This window comes from Prionailurus viverrinus, chromosome B2 (assembly GCF_022837055.1).
Source record: "Prionailurus viverrinus isolate Anna chromosome B2, UM_Priviv_1.0, whole genome shotgun sequence".
Lineage (NCBI taxonomy): Eukaryota > Metazoa > Chordata > Mammalia > Carnivora > Felidae > Prionailurus > Prionailurus viverrinus.
This window is the reverse complement of record NC_062565.1, coordinates 74,119,916-74,143,945: the sequence shown is the minus strand read 5'-3', so window position 1 is coordinate 74,143,945 and position 24,030 is coordinate 74,119,916. Positions and strand designations below refer to the sequence as shown.

Below are 24,030 nucleotides of genomic sequence, written 5' to 3'. Positions count from 1 at the left end.
TTTTAAGTTGTCAAAGCATGAATTTCTCAGTTAATACCTCCACTTAGGGAGGTATACTTTCAACTCTAAATACAGTGCTCAGGCTGCTTTTCTCCCTCTTGATTTGCTTGTTAATTTATCTTTTTATTTTTATATTATTTTACTTATACATTCATGTTTATTCATTCCTTCAATAAGCAAACACCTACTGAGAATCTGTGGTATTTCTCAATGGAAATGATATAGACATTCAGAGCGAAATAGTTCTTGGAGTTAATTCTTTGTACAGGGTTGTCCAATACATTGCAAAATATATTGCAATGTATCCACAAAGCTGGTCTCAATCCAGAGCAACCTAACCCCACTCCCCTTTTCCATTTCCAGACTTCACAAGAGAAGAACCCTGGGTATGATTCACTGCCAAAGGATACCAGAATGAACACAATAAGATTGTGGACCTCTAGAAGCTGGTTCCCTTGTAAGGAAAACAAGTAAGTACACACAGTACAGTGTGATACATGCAATGAGAGAAATAAATACAAAATAATCATGGGGATATTCAAGGTTTCTCAGAAAAGAAAATTCATGAGCCAAGTCTTTAGAACAAGTAAAAATTAACTAGATGAAGAAGGTTTCTAAGCATCTAGATCCAAAGGCCATGCCAGCATTCAGAAACTTGCTTTAGGAGAACTTCAAGCAAATTTACCAAGACTGCTACATGGAAATGGAATTGAGGAGGTGGTGACTAATTGGACAGGAGGTGAGATTGTGAGGATGGTGTCATAAGCCAGGCTAAAATATTCAGACTTTATTCTTAGGAATACGGGGGCATGGAAGTGACATGATCATATTTGAGTTTCATATCACCCTGGAAAGGACTCTAGAATGTTGATTGGAAGAAATAAGATGGAGGACAGGGAAAACCATTTTGAAGATGTTACAGTAATTCAGAAGAGAAATGAGGGATGTTTCAATGGACTCCAACAGATGCAGTGAGGACTGCCAACACCCTCCAGCCAAAGACCACCAGAAATACACCTTTAGTTGACCAAGTTGATTTCATTACTCATTGCAAAGGGGAGGAACACTCACCATGAGAAACATAGAGCTGTTTCAGTAAGAGGGTGTTAGAATCCTATTTATCAGATTTGATCTTCAATAGGGTAATTTTGGGGAGAGCATAAGAAAATGAGGATTTATTCACTATCAAAAAGGGAAATTCCATGATTAAGTATATCAATAAATCTTATCTAAAGGGAAGACAGGCTAGAAGGAGGATTGGTAAAGAAGGAAAAGTCACTCCCATTATCTGGGAGAGGAAGTGTTTGATATTTCATGGGTTTTGGTGGCCTTGATTTTGTTTCATTTTATTTTGTTTTACATTGTGTGTAGACTTCATATACTGGGTTGGGAGGGGAGATAAACAAGGTAGTAGTTAAAACTCATTGGTTTGAGTGAGTTTTGTTCTTTTTTTGTGAAAAGAGATACTTGATCAAGTTAAACTGAGGAAAAGCACTTAATAGTATAATGTGAAGGAGGGAAAGATTAATGTAGTAACCCCGCAGGTGCTGGAGAGCACGATTTTTATTTGTGCATTCCATGTGTTTATTTGGTTTCTTCTATTAACACCTATCAGCCAAGATGAAGAAAAGTACCTAACATGTCCGTTATTTCTATAGTATCTATTTTCCTGTTTCCAGTAACTACTAATTCCCACTAGGAACCCATATGATCCCAGGAAAGTTGATTCAATTTCTAGCTCTAATATAGAACACAGAACTGAGTTTAAACTTCTCAGTCTATTCAATTTACCTGGCTAGAATGATTGGTTCAATGGTAAACCATTGAACCACGTATTTGCTTTTCCTTGCTGGATAAGAATGAAGAAGGATTATTTTGAAATTTTAGAACCCTAAGGCTTCCAATGGGAAAAAATAGGTCACATACCAAGAAATGGGAACAAGAATGGCATCAGAATTCTCAGTAGCACTACTGAAAACCAGAAAGCAATGGAGCAATGCCTGGTCTGAGCATAAAGCCAACTTGGAGGAAAGCAGAGTGAAAAGACCAAAAAAAAAAAAAAAATTGGTATTGCTCACATCATTTGAGCTGCAAGATCAAGCCTCATTTGAAGGCAGTTTTACCTTGGACTTTTCCATTCAAATACCCTTTATTATTTAAGCAAGTGTATGTTAAATGTTCTATTTCTTGTAACCTTTTCTCTAGCCTACCCAAAGTAAACAGTGAAGAAAGCAGATTTGTAGGTTGATCCAGGGTTATGACTGAGGTGAGCATGTACAACAAGGTCAAGGGAATTAAATGTCTTGCAAAAGAATGAATTAGACTGATGGTGATTGATTCAATAGCCATGGAAGTACATGGTCTACCTTCACTAAAATTTTCCTTTTCTCAATCTTACTTCCCTAGAGCAAAGGGAAGCATTTTCCATGCTATTATCTAGTCTAATTAAATTCTAATTAAATTCAAATAAAAAGTTATTTATAAGCATTGCATTGCACTAAATTTTGTGAGAATACAAAAGTCTAGGTTCCTGTTTCTAATACTTGTACTATATAATTAGGGAGTTAAAACACACACACACACACACACACACACACACACACACACTATTCATCCATCATTTATTAAACTCTTAAAAGCAAGACAAGACAAAATATGAAGAAGAGCTCAAGTGAATTTTACAGATGGCAAGTGCAATGGGATTTGAGAGGAAGTAGAAGGCAATCTGTGCTTTTCAGCTAATGTGGGGTGATTAGAGGAAATTCCCCTGGGCTCTCTTTTCTCTCATTTAATCTGTTAGCATTAGAGAGGGCAGCAGGCTTACTCTGTTTCTGAGGTGAACGATGAGGGATCTTTTTACTAGCTCTGTGACCTTGAACAAGTCACTTAACCCCTTTAAGCATTATCCAATTTAATACCTATTGATAACCCTTTAAGTCCCTACTTCTTTCTCAGGATTGTTGAATAGAAGCAAAAATCTTAATGGGAAACAAAGAATGTCAAAATACCTTCTTTTAACTATTTTTAATGTTTATTTATTTTTGAGAGAAAGACAGAGTGCGAGTAGGGGAGGTGCAGAGAGAGGGAGATACAGAATCCAAAGCAGGCTCCAGGCTCTGAGCTGTCAGCACAGAGCCTGACATGGGGCTTGAACCCAGGAACAGTGAGATCATGACCTGAGCTAAAGTCGGATGCTACCCAGGGGCTCCTCAAAATACCTTCTAAACTGGAAAGCACCAAAGATAAGTAGGTAATAATAATAGTTAATGGTGGCCCTTGGCAGACTCAGAGCTACCCCAACTTCCCTGTTTTTTGTTTTTGTTAGTTTGTTTTGTTTTGTTTTTTTGTTTAAAATTTGAATAATTAATGAATGGTAGGATTTTAGAAAATATAAAAGGAACAATGACAAAGCTATGTAGAAGAAATTGTTATACACATCACAGCGTGTATACCTCTGATGACCCTATCATCTCCATTTGGGGGAAATCCATTGAGCAATTACATAAAATCTTAGGAAATGCTTAATTAGCTGCATTTTACCCACAAATGTAAAACTCAGATCAAGAGACAGGTATAAAATAAAACTGACTGTTTCTGTTTGGGACCAAATAAAAATTCCATTCAAATGAAGTTGTGTGGTTCTGCTCTTGTAAGCTTTATAAATTAACTTCTTCATGTTACAACCTAAGTAAATTAGGTACAAAGTCCTAACAGCTGCAAAGATCCAAACCCACATACACATTTGATACAAAGCAATAATAAAGGGAAATTGTGACTGTGAGGTCCTTAAAGACTCTGCCCTGGCTCTCTTCCTCCTTCTCCTGTTACTTAAGCCAAGATAATTTCTGTAAGTCTTATTCCTTTTTTCAGAACTACATTTCTCATTCTTTTCTCTTGCTCTCTTCTCCGGTCCTTTGCCTGTCCTCTTGTGCATTCCGATCTGCTTGCAGCATAGGGCAATTGTAAAGCCCTCAACATTCCCCTTACAGAGCCCTCATTTAAGGTGTGCTTGACGCAGGCTTAATTCCTCCCTTCTAAGAACCAGTATGATACTAGCCCTTTTTTCATATGTCATTTGCAAATATCTTTTCCCAGTCGGTCAGTGCCTTTGATGGGGCGTGGGGAAGGGGGGAAAGTGGGTGATGGGCATTGAGGAGGGCACCTGTTGGGATGAGCACTGGGTGTTGTATGGAAACCAATCTGACAATAAATTATATTTAATATAAAAAAAAAAGAACCAGTATGAGCCACTCAAGAGGTTTAAAGGGCCAGTGCTGCATATCATCAATGAAGTATAGAAGAAAAAACCGTGTTCTGGACACAGAAGTACACACAAGAGTTCTGGTTTCTTAAGGATTTCAGAATTAAAAAAAAAAAAAAACTCAGAAAGACAGGGCCATTAATAGTTGCAAGGTGACATAAGTTCCAGTTCTACTTCTAGAGAAGTAGAAGTAGCTGTAATCAGGCTCATAACAAAGAAATTCTTGAGGAGTATCATATACCCATTTACTAATGTGTAGCCTGACAGCGATTTCTCAGTGACCTCCATGTATATACATTTTAGATTTATTTATCCCTCCTTAAAATGCCTCAGAAAATTCAGATATGCAATGAAAGTGATTAGAATAAAAATCAGCCAGTGTTCAAAGCTGCAAACAACAGAGCCCATATTGTCTTGTTTAAGCAGAAAAGGAATGTATTAAGATATTGTGCACCTTACCAATCTCCAAGAGGGCCTTATAATCAGGTTTATAGGCTACACAGCCTGGCAATAATTGGGCTACTGGGCTTTCCAGTGAAGCCTCTACCATGCCTACTTCTGGATGAAGGAAGCTTGGACTTTTGCGTCGTTAACACTGGATATGGGATTCAACTGCTAGTGCCTTCGTCCTAACTACCTTTGAAATCTTGGATACATGGGGCACCTGATAGGCTCAGCTGGTAGAGCATATGACTCTTAATCTTGGGGTTATGAGTCCCAGCTCCATACTGGGTGTAGAGATTACTTTAAAAAAATCTGAATGCCTTTGTTAAAAAACTTTATTTCCATTTCTTCACTTTTTAGAAAACCTTTTTATTTTGTGATAGAGATTCCCAGGAAATTGCAAAACGAGTTCAGAGAGGCCCCTTGTACCCTTCATTCAATTTCCCTTAATAGTTACATTTTACATAACTATAGCACAAATTCAAAACAAGGAAATTGATGTTGGTACATTCCATAGAACTCACCCAAATTTCACCAGTTTTACATGAACTTAATTGTGTGTGTTTGTGCGTGTGTGTGTGTGTGTGTGTGTGTGTACAGGTCTATGCAAATCTATGGATTTACCACCACCACCATCTAGATATAAAACTGGTCCATCACTGCAAGATCTCCTTTCTACTACCCTTTTATAGTTACACCTACTACTTCCTGTCCCTAATACCTGGCAACCATTAATTTATCTCCATCTCTATACTTTAGTCATTTCAAGAATGTTATATAAATGGAATCATATATGATCTGAGATTGGCATTTTTCATCCAGCATATGGCTCTTCAGATCCATTCAGGTCATTATGTGTTATCAATAGATAATTCCTTTTCATTGTCAAATGGTATTCCAAGGTATAGATAAATCATACCTTGTTTAACTGTTTGCCCATTGGAAGACATTCTGCTTGCTTCTAGTTTGGGGATATTATAAATAAGGTTTCTGTGAATATTCTAGAGCAGATTCTCTGGTCAACTTTGAAACCAGTATCTTTCTCGGGGGAGTCTGCTTGATAAACCCAGGCAGAGTTTGTGCTCAAGCCTCTCAATAGATCTTTTACCACCATTAGCCCCTACCCATCATTTTCAGTACAATTTCTAACATTCACAAAGTAGACAATAGTATATAATGAACACTCCTGTCCATCACTGAGCTTCACCAATTATCAGCATTCTGCTATTTTTTTTCATCCCTACCTTCACCTACTCTCCCTACCAACACTGGATTATTTTGAAACAAATCCCAGATAATGTGATTTTATCTGTGAATATTGTAATATGTCCAACAATTAAGAACTCTTTTTTTAAAAAAAATAACTAAAATGCCATCATCCCAACGTCATACTGCGGTTCCTCCAAAAGCCGATACTGAGCAGGCAGAGGTTTTAGCAGGCAGGGAAGGTCCTCAGGCAAAGAAATGCAGGTGCTGGCCGCTTAATTCTGCGTAGCATGCACCAAAGTGGTAAGGGACTGTGGGACCTAGGAACTGACAGCATATCCTACACAGGCCTAAAAACAATGAACAAGTAACCAGTCAGTGTTCACATTTCCCCTAGTGTTTCATAATAGTTTTACAGTTTATGTGTCCAAATCATGATACAAATAAAGTTCAGTGTACTTGATTTACAGGTCTTTAAGTCTCTTTCCTCCGATGTTTTAGCTTGAATTTCTTAAACATGTAACAAATTTGGAAGAATTTTGCTGTGAAGGACTATGTATCCATCAAGATGACAGCATCAAGGGGCGCCTGGATGGCTCAGTCGGTTAAGCGTCCCACTTTGGCTCACGTCATGATCTCACGGTCTGTGAGTTCGAGCCCCTCATGGGGCTCTGTGCTGACAGCTCAGAGCCTGGAGCCCGTTTTGGATTCTGTGTCTCCCTCTCTCTCTGCCCCTCCCCTGTTCATGCTCTGTCTCTCTCTGTCTCAAAAATGAATGAACGTTAAAAAAAAAATTAAAAAAAAAAAGATTACAGCATCAACATGTTTTTTTAGTTTATTTATTTTGAGAGAGAATGAAACCACACACAGACACATACACCCACACGCACGCACGTGGGGGGGGGGGAGGGGCAGAGAGAGAGAGAGAATCCCTGGCAGTCTCCATGCTGTCAGCACAGATCCTGAGGAGGGGCTCAGTCTCACGAACTGTGAGATCATGATATGAGCCAAAACCAAGAGTCATCCAGGCACCCCAATAGTGTCAATATTTTTAATATACTTCCTTTATCACTTATATACCACCTATTCACCTTTTCTTCCAAATAATTTTTCTTGATGCATTTTGTAGTAAATTGTAGGTATCAATTGACAATCCCTCCAGCATAAAAATTATTGCTTAAGTTCATATGTTTCCTATTTATTTTTCTTTTGAGGTACATTTTACAAGTGCACAAATGTACATTTGTTGAGTTTTGATAATGCATACACCTGTGTAAACCACACCCCTATCAAGGTACAGAATATTTCTACCACCTCAGAAAGTCCCCTCATATTCTTTGCCAGTTTCTATCTCCAACTCTTCAAAGGCAACCCAGGGGTCTGACTTTTTAACCTAGTGTTGTTTATAGTGTTCTCTTATTTTTCCTTCTAATGTCTGTAGGATTTATAGTGATGGCTACCTAAATTTTTTTATTTTGTTTTTATTTTAATTCCAGTTAGTTAGCATAATGTTATGTTAGTTTCAAGTGTATAATATAGTGATTCAACACTTGCTATACAACACCTCATTACAACATGTGCACTCCTTAATCCCCATCACGTATTTCACTCATCCTCACATCTCTTTCCCCTCTGGTAACCATCAATTTGTTCTCTATAGTTGAGTCTCTTTCTTGATTTCTCTCTCTCTCTCTCTCTCTCTCTCTTCCTTTGCTTGTCTTTTTTGTTTCTTAAATTCATAAGAGTGAAATCATGTGGTATTTGTATTTCTCTGAGTTATTTCACTTAGCATTATATTCTCTAGCTCCATTGATGTCATTGCAAATACCGAGATTTCATTCTTTTTTATGGCTGAATAATGTTACATTGTGTGTGTGTGTGTGTGTGTGTATATATATATATGACATCTTATTTACCAATAATCAATCTATGGACACAGGCTGCTTCCTTATCTTGGCCAACATAAATAATGCTGCAATAAACATAGGAGTATATGTATCTCTTTGAATTAGTGTTATGTTCTTTGGGTAAATACCTAGTAGTCTGCTGGATCATAAGGTAGTTCTATTTTTAACTTTTTGAGGAACCTCCATACTCTTTTCCACAATGGCTGCATCAGTTTGCATTTCCACCAACAGTGGAAGAGAGTTCCCCTTTCTCCACATCCTCGCCAACACATGTTGTTTCTGGTGTTGTTGATTTTAGCCATTCTGACAGGTGTGAGATGATAATGCATTTTAGTTTTTGATTTGCATTTCCCTGATGATAAGTGATGTTGAGCATCTTTTCATGTATCTGTTGGCCATCTGTATGTCTTTTTTTTTTTTGAGCTATTTATTTAATTTATTTTTTTACTTTACATCCAATTTAGTTAGCAGAGAGTGCAACAGTGATTTCAGGAGTAGATTCCTTAATGTCCCTTACCCATTAGCTCATCCTACCTCCCACAACCCCTCTAGTAACCCTCTGTTTGTTTTCCATATTTAAGAGTCTCTTATGTTTTTGTCCCCCTCCCTGTTTTTATATTATTTTTACTTCCCTTCCTTTATGTTCGTCTGTCTTGTATCTTAAAGTCCTCATATGAGTGAAGTCATATGATATTTGTCTTTCTCTGACTAATTTTGCTTAGCATAATACTCTCAAGTTCTATCTGCATACCTGCAAATGGCAAGATTTCATTCTTTTTGATTGCTGAGTAATACTCCATTGTATACATATACCACATCTTTATCCATTCATCCATCGTTGGACATTTGGGGTCTTTCCATATTTTGGCTATTGTTGATAGTGCTGCTATAAACATTGGGGGTGCATGTGCCCCTTCAAAACAGCATACCTGTATCCCTTGGCAAATACCTAGTAGTGCAATTGCTGGGTCGTAGGGTAGTTCTATTTTTAATTTTTTAAAGAACCTACATACTGTTTTCCAGAGTGGCTGAACCAGTTTGCTTTCCAACCAGTAGTGCAAAAAGAGATCCTCTTTCTCTGCATCCTCACCAACATCTGTTGTTGCCTGAGTTGTTAATGTTAGCCATTCTGACAGGTGTGAGGTGGTATCTTAATTGTAGTTTTGATTTTTATTTCCCTGATGATGAGTGATGTTAAGCATTTTTTCATGTATCAGTTGGCCATCTGGATGTCTTCTTTGAAGAAGTGTCTATTCATTTCTTTTGCCCATTTCTTCACTGGATTATTTGTTTTTTAGGTGTTAAGTTGGATAAGTTCTTTATACATTTTGGATACTAACCCTTTATCTGATATGTCATTCGCAATTATCTTCTCCCATTCTGCCAGTTGCCTTTTAGTTTTGCTGATTGTTTCCTTCGCTGTTGTTTCCTTCGCATATCAGATATGTCATTTGCAAATATCTTCTCCCATTCCATAGGGTGGTTTTTGGTTTTGTTGATTGTTTCCTTCACTGTACAGAAGCTTTTGATTTTGATGTAGTCCAATAGTTTATTTTTGCTTTTATTTCCCTTGCCCCAGAAGACATATCTAAAAGAAGTTGCTATAGCCAATGTCAAAGAAGTTACTGCCTGTGTTCTCTTCTAAGATTTTTATGATTTCAAATTTCACATTTAGGTCTTTCATCCATTTTGAGTTTATTTTTGTGCATGGTGAGAGAAAGTGGTCCAGTTTCATTCTTTTGTATGTTGCTGTCCAGTTTTCCCAACACCATTTGTTGAAGAGACTGTCTTTTTCCCATTGGGTATTCCTTCCTGCTTTGTTGAAGATTAATTGACCATATAATTGTGGGTTTATTTCTGGAGTTTCTATTCTGTTCTATGAATCTATGTGTTTGTTTTTGAGCCATTAGCATACTGTTTTGATTACTGACACTTTGTAATATAATTTGAAGTCCAGATCTGTGATTTACTTTTACTTTTCTTTTTCAGTGTGATAACTACGTTTTGTTCCTGATACTGGTAATTGAGCTTCTTTTTGAGAAACAATTACCCATGAGTCTCTTCACTTTTATGCACATCTTGTGAGCTGAGTCACTGACAGCTTTGTCCCTATCTTCTTAAGGACATTGTTCCAGCAAAAAGCCTTGGTAAATAGTGATAGTGGCTCCCTCCAGAGCAGAGGATAGGTTTGATTATTGTCCAGTATAATAATTTCTACTTCAAGGGTAAAAAGGCAGGTTTGTTTGCAGTTTATTTTAAAATGTTAAGTGTCCTAAGCTTGGAGTTCCTTAGTTGGTTTGCCAACCCACTACATTTGCAACACCTACCTGGGCCACTCTGTGTCATTCTTGTCAAATGGAAGTGATGCAAACATAAAGCTCATGTTGCTTGCTCCACCATGAGTAATCAAGTTCTGTCTCTGACCCAGGAATCTCAGTTAGTTGGCCAGTATCCATGAAACTGGCAGGCTAACTTATTAGCTTTGCAAGTAGGGTACAATCTCAAACACTTGAAATTCTTGACAGTCCCAATTTTTATTTTTTTCTTGATAACTAACTGTAACAAGGACTTTATGAGTTTTGTTGGTCTTTCCAAATAATGACTTTCAGCTTTGCTGATTTTCTCTATTGTTTTTCTATATTTAATTTAACTGATGTTTCTCTTTATTTTTTTCTTCCTTCCGCCCACTTTGAATTTACTTTTCTCTTTTTCTAACTGCTTAGTGTGGAAGCTTAGGTCATGGATTTTTTTTTAAGTTATTTATTTGTTTTGAGAGAAAGAGATAGAGACAGAAAGAGAGTGTCAGGGAGGGACAGAGAGAGGAAGAGAGAGAATCCCAAGTAGGGTCCACACTATCAGCTCAGAGAGTAAGGCAGGGCTCAATCTCACAAACTGATCATGACCTGAGCTGAAATCAAGACTCAAATACTTAACGACTAAGCCACCCAGGCACCCCTGCCTCTTTATATTCAAAGTGAGTTTATTTTGGACAACATACACTTGGTTTTTGTTTTTTGTTTTTTTCAACTCATTCTGACATCCTCTGCCTTTCATTTGTAGTGTTTAGTACCTGATTGTTGATGTAATTATTGCTAGGGATGGATTTATTTCTATAATTTTATTATTTATTTTCTCTTAATTGATTTTTGTTAAACTGTTTCTGGTTTCTTTACTTTTTCTGATATTTGAACATTTTTTATGATTCCATTTTAACTTATGTATGGCTTTTTAGCTATACCTCTTCGCATTATTTTGTTTTACCAGCTGCTTTAGGGATTGCAGTATGCATCATTAACTTTCCAAAGTCTACTTGTTAGTATTGTACCAACTCATGCAAAATATAAAAACCTTGGCTTTGTATAGTCCATTTATTTTCTTCATACTGTCCTTTAGGCTATAGTTGGCATTTATACTACATCTACATTCATTATAAACCCATAGGCAATATAGTTTTGCTTTTGAGTCATATGTATTTAAAGACATTGATAAGAAATTATAAACTTTTATGCACAGTGATTCTTGTTATTTAAAATAGTTGTGTTTTAAAAGTCACCAAAAATACCAAATACCAAATTAGTGGATACTCTCCCAGGGGAAATATAAGGTTAGGTTCCTGGGAGCCTGGGTCACAATTATTTGTCAACTGATAAATGCATAACCTTGTTTTATGCATGTTTCTGTTTGAACACACCTTATTTAATATATATTGTTGATTCACTAACATTGAACTAGGGGCCAATAGCACCACAAGTCATGCTTGAACAAAGTTTATCTAACATACAAACTTTCTTAATAAAAGATATTAGAGCCTTGGCCTTAGGAATGCTAGACTACATTTGAGGGCCATTTCAAGCAGTGAAATCACCAAGGAAAGCACACATACAAACAATCTGGTACTAAATAGACAGGAAAAGACACCTGTTTACATGATGGCTGAAACAAAGAGGCAGAGCATTTATCTTGTTTGAACTCAGCTGGGAACATGCTGGGAGTGTGCATGCACTAGGCGGCTCAATTTTTCATTTTTCTGCATATGTCCCTGACTTACAGTGAAGGCATTTTGAGTATTAATTTTGACTTATAAATAAATTTCAGCGAGTGGGCAAGTTCGTGAATGCGGGATCTGTGAATACAGGCATATCTCATTTTATTGTGCTTTGTTTTATTGCACTTTGCAGTAATTGTGTTTTTTACAAATTGAAGGTTTGTGGAAACCCTGCCTTGAGCAAGTCTTTTGGCACCTTTTTTCCAATAGCATTTGCTCACTTTTTGCCTCAGTGTCACATTTTGGTAATTCTTGCACTATTTCAAACTTTATTATTATTATACTTGTTATGGTAATCTTTAATCAGTGATCTTTGCTGTTACACTGGTAGTTGTTTTTGGACACCACGAACCACACCCATATAAAGTGGTAAAGTTAATTAATAAATCTTGAATGTTATAACTGCTCCACCAGCTGGTCATTCCCTCTAATCTTCTACTTCTCCTAGGGCCTCCCTATTCCCTGAGACACAAATTATTGATATCATCCCAGTTAATAACTCTGCAATGGCCTCTGAGTGTTCAAGTGAAAGGAAGAGTTGCATGTCTCTCACTTTGATTCAAAATCTAAAAATGATTCAGCTTAGTGAGGAAAGTGTGTCAAAAGCTGAGATAGGCTGGAAGCTAGACCTTATGAACCAAAGAGTGAACCAGGTTATGAATTCAAAGAAATTGTTCTTGAAGGAAGTTCAAAGTGCTTACTACAGTGAACACGTGAATGATAAGAGAGTGAAACAGCCTTATTGCCAAAATGGAGAAAGTTTTAATCATCTGGATAGAAGATCAAACATTGGTCATAATATTTGCTTCAGCCAAAGCCTAATCCAGAGCAAAGCCCCAACTCTCTTCAATTCTGTGAGGGCTGAGAGAGGTGAGGAAGTTGCAGAAGAAACATTTGAAGTTGGCAGGGTTTGGTTTATGAAGTTTAAGAAGCCATACCCATAACATCAGAGTGCAAGCTGAAGTAGCAGGTGCTGATGTAGAAGCTGTGGCAAGTTATCCCAAAGATCTAGCTAAGAGAATTAATGAAGGTGGCTCCACAAAACAACAGATTTTCCACGTAGACAAAACAGCTTTCTTTTGGAAGAAGATGCCATCTAGGACTTTTATAGCTAGAGAGAAGTCAATGCCTGCCTTCCAGGCTTCAAAGGACTGGCCAATTCTCTTGTTAGGGGCTGATGACTAAGCTGAAGCCAGTGCTCATTTACCATTCTTAAAACCCTAGGACCCCTAGGAATTAGGCTAAATCTATTCTGCCTGTGCTCTACAACTGAACAACAGAGCCTGAATGACAGCACATCTGTTTACTGCCTAGTTTACTAAATATACATTTCAAGCCCACCTGTGGAGACCAGTGCTCAGAAAAAAAAGATTCTTTCAAAATATGACTGCTCATTGAGAACGCACCAGGTCACCCAAGAGCTCTGATGGAGATGTGCCACCACGAGATTCTTGTTGTCATGTTGTTTTTATGTCTGCCAACACAGCATCCATTCTGTAGCCCATGGACCAAGGTAATCATTTTGACATCCAAGTCTTATGATTTAAGAAATACACTTCATGCAAGTATAGTTGCCATAGACAGTGATTCCTCTGGTGGATCTGGGCAAAGTAAATTGAAAATCTTCTGGAAAGGATTCACCATTCTAGATGCCATGAAGAACCTGCATGATTCATAGAAATAGGTCAAAATAGTAACATGAACAGGAGGTTAGAAATTGATTCCAGCCTTGGTGGATGAGTTTGAGAGAGTTAAGTAAGTGTAGATGTGGTGGAAGTAGCAAGAGAACTAAAACAAGAAGTGGAGCCTGAAGATGTGACCAAATTGCTGCAATCTCCTGATCAGTCTTAAAGGGATGAGGAGTTGCTTTTCATGGATGAGCAAAGACAGTGGTATCTTGAGATGGAATCTCCTCTTGGTGAAGATGCTGAAGACTGTTGAAATGACAGCAAAGGATTCAGAATATATTACATAAACTTAGTTGGCTAAAGCAGTGGCAGGGTTGAGAGGACCGACTTCAGTTTTGGAAGAAATTCTACTGTGGGTAACATGCTATCAAACAGCATCACACGCTACCGAAAAAAATCATTCATGAAAGGAAGAGTCAGTTGACTTGGCAAACTTCATTGTTGAATTGTTTCAAGAAATTGCCATAGCCATCCTCACTTTTAGCCGCCACCACCCTGATCAGTCAGTAGCCATCAACAATGAGGCAAGAGCCTCCACCAGCAAAAAGATTACAACTTACTGAAAGATCTGATGATGGTTAGCACTTTGTAGCAATAAAGTATTTTTTTATTTTATTACTTTTTTTAAAGGAAGCTCTATGCCCGACATGGGGCTTGAATTCATGACCCTGAGCTCAAGAGTTGCATGCTTTACCGACTGAGCCAGTCAGGAACCCAAGAAAGTATTTTATAAATTAAGGTATGTATATTATTTTTTAATTTTTAGACATAATGTTATTTCATACTTAATAGACTGCAGTATAGTGTAAATATAACTTTTATATGTTTTGGAAATCAAAAAAAGTATTTGACTCATTTTTTGTGGTATTTGTCGTATTGTGGTATTTGCTTTATTGCAGTGGTTTAGAAGTGAGCCTGAGTTATCACTGAGGTATGCCTGTCATGGGGATTGACTTTATTTCATTGAGTGTTTTCCATTTCTCATGTTCTTCCTTCCTTACTGAAATTTGTAGTTTCCATCTGCAACATTGCCTTCAGACTGAAGAATTTTCTTTAACATTTCTTGTGGGGACACTTCCAATAGCTGCTCTTTTTCTTAATTTTTATTTCTTTGAAAACATCTCCATTTGCTTTCATTATTGTGGAAGATTTTCTCGGTTGATAGCTTTTTTCTTTTGCTCTTTAAAGGTATCGATTTACTGTCAGCTTCAGTTACTGTATGAAATCCATGGTGATTCAAATCATTCTTCCTTTATGTAATATTTCATTTTTTTTCTCTGAATGCTTTGAGATTTCTCTTTATGATTGGTTTTAAGCAATTTGGTTATGATGGGTTTTTTTATGTTTATTTATTTATTTTGAAAAAGAGAGAGAGCAGGAGCAGAATAGGGACAGAGAGGGAGGGAGAGATTGAATCCCAAGCAGGCTCTCAGCACTCAGGGCTCGATCCCAGGCACTGTGAGATCATGGCCTAAGCTGAAATCAAGAGTCAGTCATACGCTTAACCAACTGAGCCATCCAGCTGCCCCTGCCTATGATGTTTCTAGGCATAGTTATTTTTGTATTTATTCTACATGAGGTTTGCTGAGCTTCTTGGATTTGTAAATTTGTCTCTCAGGATGTTAGCTTTCCTCAAATATTTGGCAATTCTTGCTTCTGTGCTCATCTGTGTACTTGAGATTCTTTTTTCTTTTTAATTTGTTGCACACTCTGGGCAAGGAGTAAGACCTGTGACCAGCGCCTGTATATCTGTCTTTTCTTTAGATGTATGAGGAAGCGGTGGGGCATGCTGCTGAACAGGAAGAGCTAGGGACTGGTGTTCTGTGTTTAAGAGCTTCCTGATTGTTCCAGGTTTTATTAGACACATGGACACTATCCAATCTATTAAACTGAAGGTCCTGTATTCTATCTAGAGACAGATACCCTGTTGTCACAATGGGATAGGGGGATGAGGAGCTTCAGTTGGCTCACTTTATCCTGCTGTGAGACTCCAGTTAATTACCTTGTGGCTTAGTCTGGACCCCTTTCCTGCTCCCAATAGTCACCTCTAGATGAGGAACACTTTTGGGGCGCTTGGCTGGCTCAGTCAGTTAAGTGTCTGACTTCAGCTCAGGTCATGATCTCGGGAGCCTGGCATCAGGCTGTCTGCTGTCTTTCAGCCCGGAGCCCACTTTGGATCCTCTGTCCCCCTCTCTCCCTGCCCCTCCCCCACTTGTGCTATCTCACTCTTTCTCAAAAATAAATAAACATTAAAAAAATACTTTAAGATGAGGAACACGTTTTGGTGCTATTACCTTTTATAGCAGTTCTGTCTTGTTTGGGGCTGTTATTCCTTTCTTCTGTCCAATCCATTATCATAAGTTCTGGGAAATTCTAAGTTCTGGACCATCAACAGCTAAACTTCTTATTTTCTAATGCACTTTTGAATTTAAGCTTTTAAAATATGTCTTTTCTGCCAGGTCTAGGGATTGATGGCATGAAGAGAAGGTTGTATCATGTGCCCACTCTGCCATTTTAAATCAAACTTGCTTTTCTTCTCCTTTTTAAAAAAAGGAAGCAGTGGTGTTAACAGCTTGATTTGATTAAGTAGTTAAGTAAAGAAGGAACGGAAGCAATTGTAGGAAAGGAACACTACAAATTCTTAGTCACGTAAAGGGGAGAGAGCATTTAGGGAGTTCAGATTGTCCTCATGATGAAATGATGCTAAGCCTGCCAAGTTTATAAGGTTGCTTTCTCACAGGTTTGCTTGTTTCATGTAGGCTTTAAATTTGCCTTGAATTTCTCCAGTATTTGCCTTAAAGTTTTAGATTCATTGGTGGACTCTGCTTTCATGCCTATATAGTTCTAAAGTTCTATTCAAATACTGCCATCTTGTGGGTCATTCCTTTTCTCCCCATCCCACCCATCAAATGCTCTCCCACAAATACAACCAGAAGAGTGGAGATAGGTCAATTTCGTTAAGGGCTAAGAGCTCTACTGAGAAATTTACAGATATGTCATTTACACTTCATAAGAACTTTATGAACAAACTAGAGATGAGGAAACAGAGACCTAGATGGGTTATGTAACTTGCCTAAGGTATCAAAACTACTAAGAAGAGGAGTCAAATTTTGTATTCGGGCAGTATGCCTCTGTAGCCCTTGCCTTTACTGCATCCACTGTAAAATAGTAAATCTAAGAATAATATAGTGTGACACAATAACATGAATAAGTTATAGAAGTAGTAGAGAGGAGGGGATAACTGTTAGGAAGGTGCATCAGGGATGGCTTCACAGATTTTTAAGGAGGTAGCCTCCTCTACGTGAGGATTTGAAGGATAATCATTGAGTAGAAAGAATGTAGCTGGAGCAATATTCCCTGGATCTAATAGTATAGAAACACCTTACTTGTCTATTATCTTGTCTGCCCTGCCCCCTGCCCTCTTTGGGGGAGCTATTCATTATTCTGCTTTGAAGATGACTCTCATAGAGGCCAGCAAGCATCATACCCTTGACTCTTCACCTAAACTGAGCCAATATGAACCCATCAGGGACCCTGGAATTTTCGTGCTTGAGGCAGAGGGCACAGGGCTGTCTTCCCTAATGGAAAAGCCGAGGTATGTGTCAGAAAGCTGTGGCTGGCCAAGCATTCTCACATGGAAAATGGTCTGGAGCAGAAGAGAATAGGGCCAAACCATAAGGTTCCAGTCATCTCTAGGTCAGCTGCACTGTTGACCTTCCTACGGTAATAACCATTCTTGCAGAACCTAATCAGGTTTGGGTTTTGATCCAATGGAACTATACAAGTTCTAACATTCTTAGGTTACCAGCTGAAGCAGGAGCAGCACTGGCAGCATTGCCTATATACAACTTGAACGACAGCACAACGCATTTTGATTATGAAGGAGAGAACTATTAATTTATTTTGGAACAATGACATTTAGGGAGTACTGCAAATGCTGTGTTGTTTAAAAATATTTCTGTAGTGCTCTATTCTGGCCTCATCTCAAACTCTATTCCTGATACCTGAGCTATTCTCCTCCATGTCTACGTCACTGCAATTTTCTAAAGCCATCTCTAGATTTATTTCTTGCTTTAAGTCTGCTTCAGAAATTCTAGTCCATTTTGGGGGGCAAATTTGTTTTTTTTAAGTCAACATTTAATTATTGCAAGGAAAAATAAATTATAAAATTCAAAGTGACAGAAATTAAGAATCACCCCTAATTTCACCACACTGAGATAATCATTGGTATACTGCTGTCTCTTCTTTCTTTTACGTGTAAACACAAACAAAAATGTTTAAAAATCCTCACAAAATGGCTAGTTTTGATCTCTTCCTCCCCTAACAGTATCTGCAATGCATTTTTCACTTAATTGTATTTCATTTGCACAATTTCTTGCAATTATTTCAATATTTCATGCAAATAACCAGTATCTGTGAAAGCATTCAATTTTCCAGGGCAATGAGAATTCTACATCATTTGGACTGGAATGTTCCTTCTTTTCTGCTTTGTCTAGTTATCTCCTACTTATTCCTGGGATCATAGTTCAAGTGTCACTTCTTTGAGAAGTCAGATTAAATTGATAGTATTCTTTGTAGTACTTGTAAAGGTTGCAATCTATTCTTACATTGGGATTATCCAGGTCCATATGTGTTTTCTCTCACTATTAGATCTCCAGTGCTTGCACTTGGCAATTGTTAAAATGAATGAATGACTTTTGGAATAACTCTGCTGCTATGGGAATACTTTTAATTCTTTTAAGATTTTGTTTGTAAGTAATCCCTACACCCAATGTGGGGCTTGAACTCACAAACAGATCAAAAGTCACATACTTTCCCAGCTGAGCCAGCCAGGGGCCCCTGAAAATACCTTCTGATTTATAAAAGTAAGATTATTCATGAAGTACTAGCCACTCTATCTATATCTATATAACTACATTTTCCACAAATGTGAATGTATTTTTGTTTCTAAAATGCATTACTGATCCTATTTTACAAATGAAGAAAGTGAGTCTTCAGAAAAGCTAATTAACTTGCTTTACATCTATAAGAGAGAAAAGATTTGAATTCATGTCAGGTCTATACATTTACTTACATTATTCTTTTCATTACTGGTTTCTTTGTTCATTAATATAAAAGTCCACATATATAGCTTATTTTCAAATCACTTAATTTTTACATTACTAACTGGTTTTTGTTACCTCGAAGTCGGAAATGAGAATAAGGGCAAAGAAAGAACATTGTATTGGGAAGGGCAGCAGGAGAGCTATTCACCCTTTCCCCTCACTAACCAGCTACAAAGAGAGTGGAGCTGAAATGACATCTAGTCCAACTTGGTTTTACAGATGGAAGAAAGAGTGGCGTGTAGAATTGACAACGTGGCAAAGCTGTACAGCCAACTCCTAACTGCTAGTGTTGTTTGTTCTGAGTCAAACTACCCCTCCTTGAACATTTACTGAATGCCTACTGTATGAGACATTTGGCAGCAGTGTTTTCCCATTTGGTATCCTAGCATCGGTTTCCTCCTCCCCTTCCTAAGACTGCTACTTTCTTTCCTCTCTCTCTCTCTCTCTTTTTTTTTTTTTTTTCCACTCCGCCACTTTTAAAACCGGCCTTGGATGCAGAGTTAAGTGGGGGAGAGCAGAGTGTGAGCCTGGAGGTCAGGCACAAAAGCGGCGCGACCCTAACGGGCAGCAAGTCCCACAGTAGCGATCTAAGAAGGCAGTGAAGCATTCAGACCAAGGGAGTGACTCAGATAATCTGAAGGTAGAAACGGGCAGGAAAGGGCAAGGATGCGTCTCTGCGCGAGACAATGACTTTGGCTTTCCAATGACCCCACCGTTGGGTCGACGGAAGAACTATTCTGTGCAAGATGCTCCCGCTTTTGGCTTCTGCTGCGTGGTGACCGGCTGCCCAAGGCATTCCGCCAGGTCTCCAGGGCCCTCGCCGCACCGGGGTTTATCCTGAATTCCAGGGCTGCAGCTGACATTTCTGCCTAGGCCATGGCTGACCCTGCAAGAGACATTTCCACCACCGCTGTTGGCCTGTTGGCCGAGAGTCCCCAACTGCTATGTTTCCCCACCTCCGGGTTGCGCCGATAATCCCAAGGCCGGGGGTCATGTTCCTTTCGGATTCCCGGGAAAGGCCACAGTTTAGGTGCTGCCACGCGAGGCCTTCTGAGCAAACACCAGCCAATCCTCATGAGGCATACACGAGCCCCAGCCAATCAACGCCCGTCTTATTCCTGGGTCCCGCCCGCGCCGGCCTTTTTCCCCCCCTGCCCCCTTCCCCGTGCCTGTAGTCGCGGCTGTGGTTGCAGTCGCCTCCACAGCTTTCCCGTGCGTGGGGACCAGCCTCCCCCTGGCATCGTTCGGTTTCTCCAGTTGTCTTCACTAAGGATGAGTCCCTGCGCTACTGTGTGTCCGTCTCGCGGAGACCACCGGCGTACTTTCATCTAGCGACTGGTGAGGGAGTGCTCAGCGCGGCTCCCCCGTGCGGAGCGGGTTTAGGCGACGGCGTCTCTTCAGCCTGGGGGGTGGCGGGGGGGGCGATGGGACAGTATTCAGTTTCCAGAGGGTGTGGGGTACTGGGGACGCCAGTGGCGCGGATGGACCGCGGGGAAGAGACCCAGTGGCCCCGAGACTGACGCACTTCGTGTAAGACAGCGCTAAGCGGGCCGTGGGGCCCGTGTCAGAGCGCCCTCCTCCCCGCAGCGTGGCTCTGCTAATGAATGGTCTGTTCAGCAAAGTGCTACGTTGCTGGCCTGCCTGACACGCCCTCCAGCGTTGCTGCCTTGCTAGTTTCACATAGTTGACGGTATCACTTCCGTTGGAGCCTTGAATTTGAAGCCATTCCTTGAAGCATTATCCCTTCCTGGGGGTCACATAGTTTTAGTCCACTTTGGGGATACTAACTGTGAAGTTCTGTGTGAATTGACTATAGTCAAGACCGGTGAAAAGGGACCGGTTCTTTTGGGGGTGGGGGAGACAGAGACGATAGAGGCTTTTTATTCTTGTGTCTTGTCCGGTTCTAAATAGTTTTAGTTCAGCAGACATCCTTGGCTACTGTTTTCCAACATATTAATAAAACCTCAGGGTTTCTTTTTAGGAAGCAGAAATTGGTATAGCACTCCCGCCCCTTTCCGCCGCTCCATGCTTCGAAGTAGAGCGTTCGAAATTCGATATTTATAGAATTACTGAAAGAATGTGACTTGTATGAGTGATTGTGTTTCTTTACCCATAATGTACCAGTTCACATTCTTGTATAGCTACTTGTTCTTCTCACTCCTTTTTCTGTTTTCAATTCCTTGATTTTTAATTGGTTTTAGAAACTGGTATAGATTAGATGAAGACAGAAAGATGTTTTCTAAAAAGAACTTATTACAGATATTTGTAGAAACTTTAGCCAAAGCAGAATTTACCTCAAGAAAATTTTTAAAATGGCTGTTCCTTTATTTAATTAAAACAAGAACAACAACAACCTTGCATTGAGGGCTCTTAGTATCCTAAATTCTATGAAGGAACTTAATACATTCTTTTACTCTCATTATGCTTTAGGACCATATAAAGTTCCATAGACCATAAATGGATTTACCTATTATATAAAGGAGCTCAATATTACTTGGCTTATTATTATAAACGGTATCAAAGTTTGTTATTATTAGTAGGTCAATGACTTTTTGCCCCATGTGTAGAGATGTGCCTGCCCCCTAAAATTGGGCAATTATTCTGTTGTGAAACACTGATAAAGTATTCAAGTTCCTATTTTTTGTACCAAGAGAATATTTGAGAAAATGTTAGACTAAAATGTAATATTGATGAAGCAAAATTATTAATTTCCTAAAGGAGTAAGTGCTTGTGTTTTAAAATTGTTATGAGAACTCTTTTCAGGACTTAACACAAGGAATTAAAGATGTTTATGACTCTTCAATTATGAGTTATAATTTGTAGCTTTGTAAGTTAATTTAATATATATAAGTTTAAAAGGAAGATGTTTTAGTATTAGTGTTTTTACCAATAAACCTGCTTATTGAATATATGTGTGTGTATCTACTTATATATATATTTAAGTATATATACTATATATATATATATTGCACACACATATATATAGTAAGAAATATAAAGAAATACAGTATTCTCCCCCCACCCCAAAAGAACTTAAAATCTTTGTGTAGGCAAGGTACATACTAACAGGGCAAGTTATTATCATCTACTTTGCAGATGGAGATACTGGAATAGGGAGATTAAGTTATTTGGCCAAGGTTTTAGATAGCAGGAACCCAATTCTTATGGCTACAAATAAGGGTAATTTTTTTCTACTACACTATTCTACTTCTCATTAAAGATTTCCTAACTGCATTTTGAGAGAGCAGTTTGGGTAGAGTAGAATAGGTGGGATCTAGAGTATAGGCTACTTAAACTTTCACATAAATTTCCTCATTGTAAAATGAAGGTGCCTGTGTATAAAGGGGCAGTATGAGGCTGAAATTTATGTGATGCACCATGGTTGTCCATATGAAAGTTCAAAAGATGCTAGACACTCTGTAAGCCATGGCATGTTAAGCAGCCTTGTAAAAGTTTGGGTGAAAAGGATTCCAAGCAGAAAGGACTCTAATACAGTTAGGCCATTTTCCGACCTCCTTACCAATAATGTCCCGTTTCCTCCCTTTTTTTTCCCTCTTAAATATTTGTCGGGTGCTTACATATGAATGAATTGTCTCTTTCATTTTTCAGAACAACTCGGGAAATAGTTGTTATCCCCTTTTTCCAAATGAGAGAATTGAAGCTTAGGAAATTGTGACGTGCCTAGGATCATTTAGTTAGTGGTGTACCTGGGTTACTAGCTGAGCCAGATGTTCTGAATTTAGAGTCTGAATTTTACGTGGTCTCGAGACTCAGTTGATATCCTCTTCCTGAGATCACAAGGCTAACCTTACGTGAAATAGAGATATTGGGTTTGGAGAATGGCATGATCAGATTTGTGTCTTAGGAAGATACCTAAACTCCTAACCAAGGATAAGTGGAACGATTATGACCTTTGTTAAGGGCTCATCCTCTGCTGGCTAACCCTTTTGTGGTGGGCCAGTTCTTAAGACTGAACAATTGCTTGTAGCTAGCTATACTCCTCCAACTCAGTTTTCCATCAGCATTTCATAATCCTCACATGTAAAATAACTTTCTACCTTCAATTTTTATTTGTTGCTTTCTTTAAGTTTGTTTTGTTTTTCTGATTTCCAAAGTTTTACCCCTTAACTCTGCTTGGCTGCCCTATGTATAATCAGGCCAGAAACCTGGGAGTTATCACCATATCTTGTCAATTCAAGAGCTTAAATATCTAAATGTGTCTCTGAATTGCACATTTTCTTTATCCCAAAAAGGGCACATAAGACTGTCTACATAATCTGGTCCATCCTTGTGTATATGTTAGGCCTCACTCTTTTCTGTTTTCTGAATTACTTGGAATGTTCAGGATAGACTAAAATGATTCTAATGCTTTTATTTATATTTACTGTTCCCTCTGCCTTGAATGTCCACCTACCCTGAATTTATCAGGGAAACCTGTGCTCATCCTAATATGGGAAATTTTCCCTATGTCTCTCGTCAACTCCTTATTCCTATGATTCACTTGTTTTTATCTTTACCAGGTTTATAATAATATGTTTTTATTTCTTAAAAATCAGTCTCTATCAAACTGTGACCCTTTGATGGTAGAGACTATGATAGGTAATAAATTTTGCTCATTCAATACAGATGTTAAATGAGCTATAGTTTCACTTAAGTATTATCTGTGAGCCTATACTTTTATCATTTTGTCTGAAATATACATGCCGTATTTATTTTGTATTCCTAGTACCTTGTGACATACAGTGGATGCACTGGAGAGGCAGTGTACTGTAGTAGAAATAGCTTGAACTTTGCTGTTAAACAGATCTGTGTTTGAGTTCTAACTCCTCTTTTATTGGTGCAATGATTCTCATGGCTTACTTAACCTCTCTGTGATGTAAGATGTCCAGTACATATTAGATGCTTAATAAATATTTCCTTTGCTTTCTTTGCCTTCAGTGAGCATTTGTTGAATGCATAAATAACATTTACACTGGTAATTGGAAATACGGGCCTGGAATTTAGGAGAGATGTGAGGGTAGGAGACAGATATGGGAATTATGAGCATGTAGGTTACGGTTAAAAACTAGAAAGAAATTGAAATTATCCACGGACGGTATGAAGTAGAAAGGAAAAGAAGACTGAAGGCCAACATGCGAAGGTAAGGGGAGGTGACAAAGTCTTTGGAAGATGTGGTGAGAGAGAGCCCATGCTTAAATGTTTCAGTAATTCCCTATGCTTTCAGTATCCCTTTCTAGATACCTTGGGAGAATGCAGTGTTAATGACTCAAAAGCAGGGGAGTCAAGTAAGAACAGAAAGTATCTTTAAAGATTTAGCAATTTGGAAGTCATTTTGGTAACCTTAGTATATGTGGTTTAATTGTAGAAGTATGCA

General features: G+C 38.5%; 1 protein-coding gene across 4 annotated transcripts in view; it reads left to right on the top strand.

The window, feature by feature from the left end:
* Positions 1 to 19,818: 19,818 nt before the first annotated feature.
* The window catches only part of IBTK (inhibitor of Bruton tyrosine kinase), a 91,485-nt gene continuing 87,273 nt past the window's right edge, over positions 19,819 to 24,030 (top strand). For all 4 annotated transcript variants that reach the window (XM_047858850.1, XM_047858848.1, XM_047858849.1 and 1 more), the window contains exon 1: positions 19,819 to 19,994. The gene's annotated coding sequence lies outside the window, so the exon portion shown is untranslated. The remainder of the gene's footprint in view (positions 19,995 to 24,030) is intronic.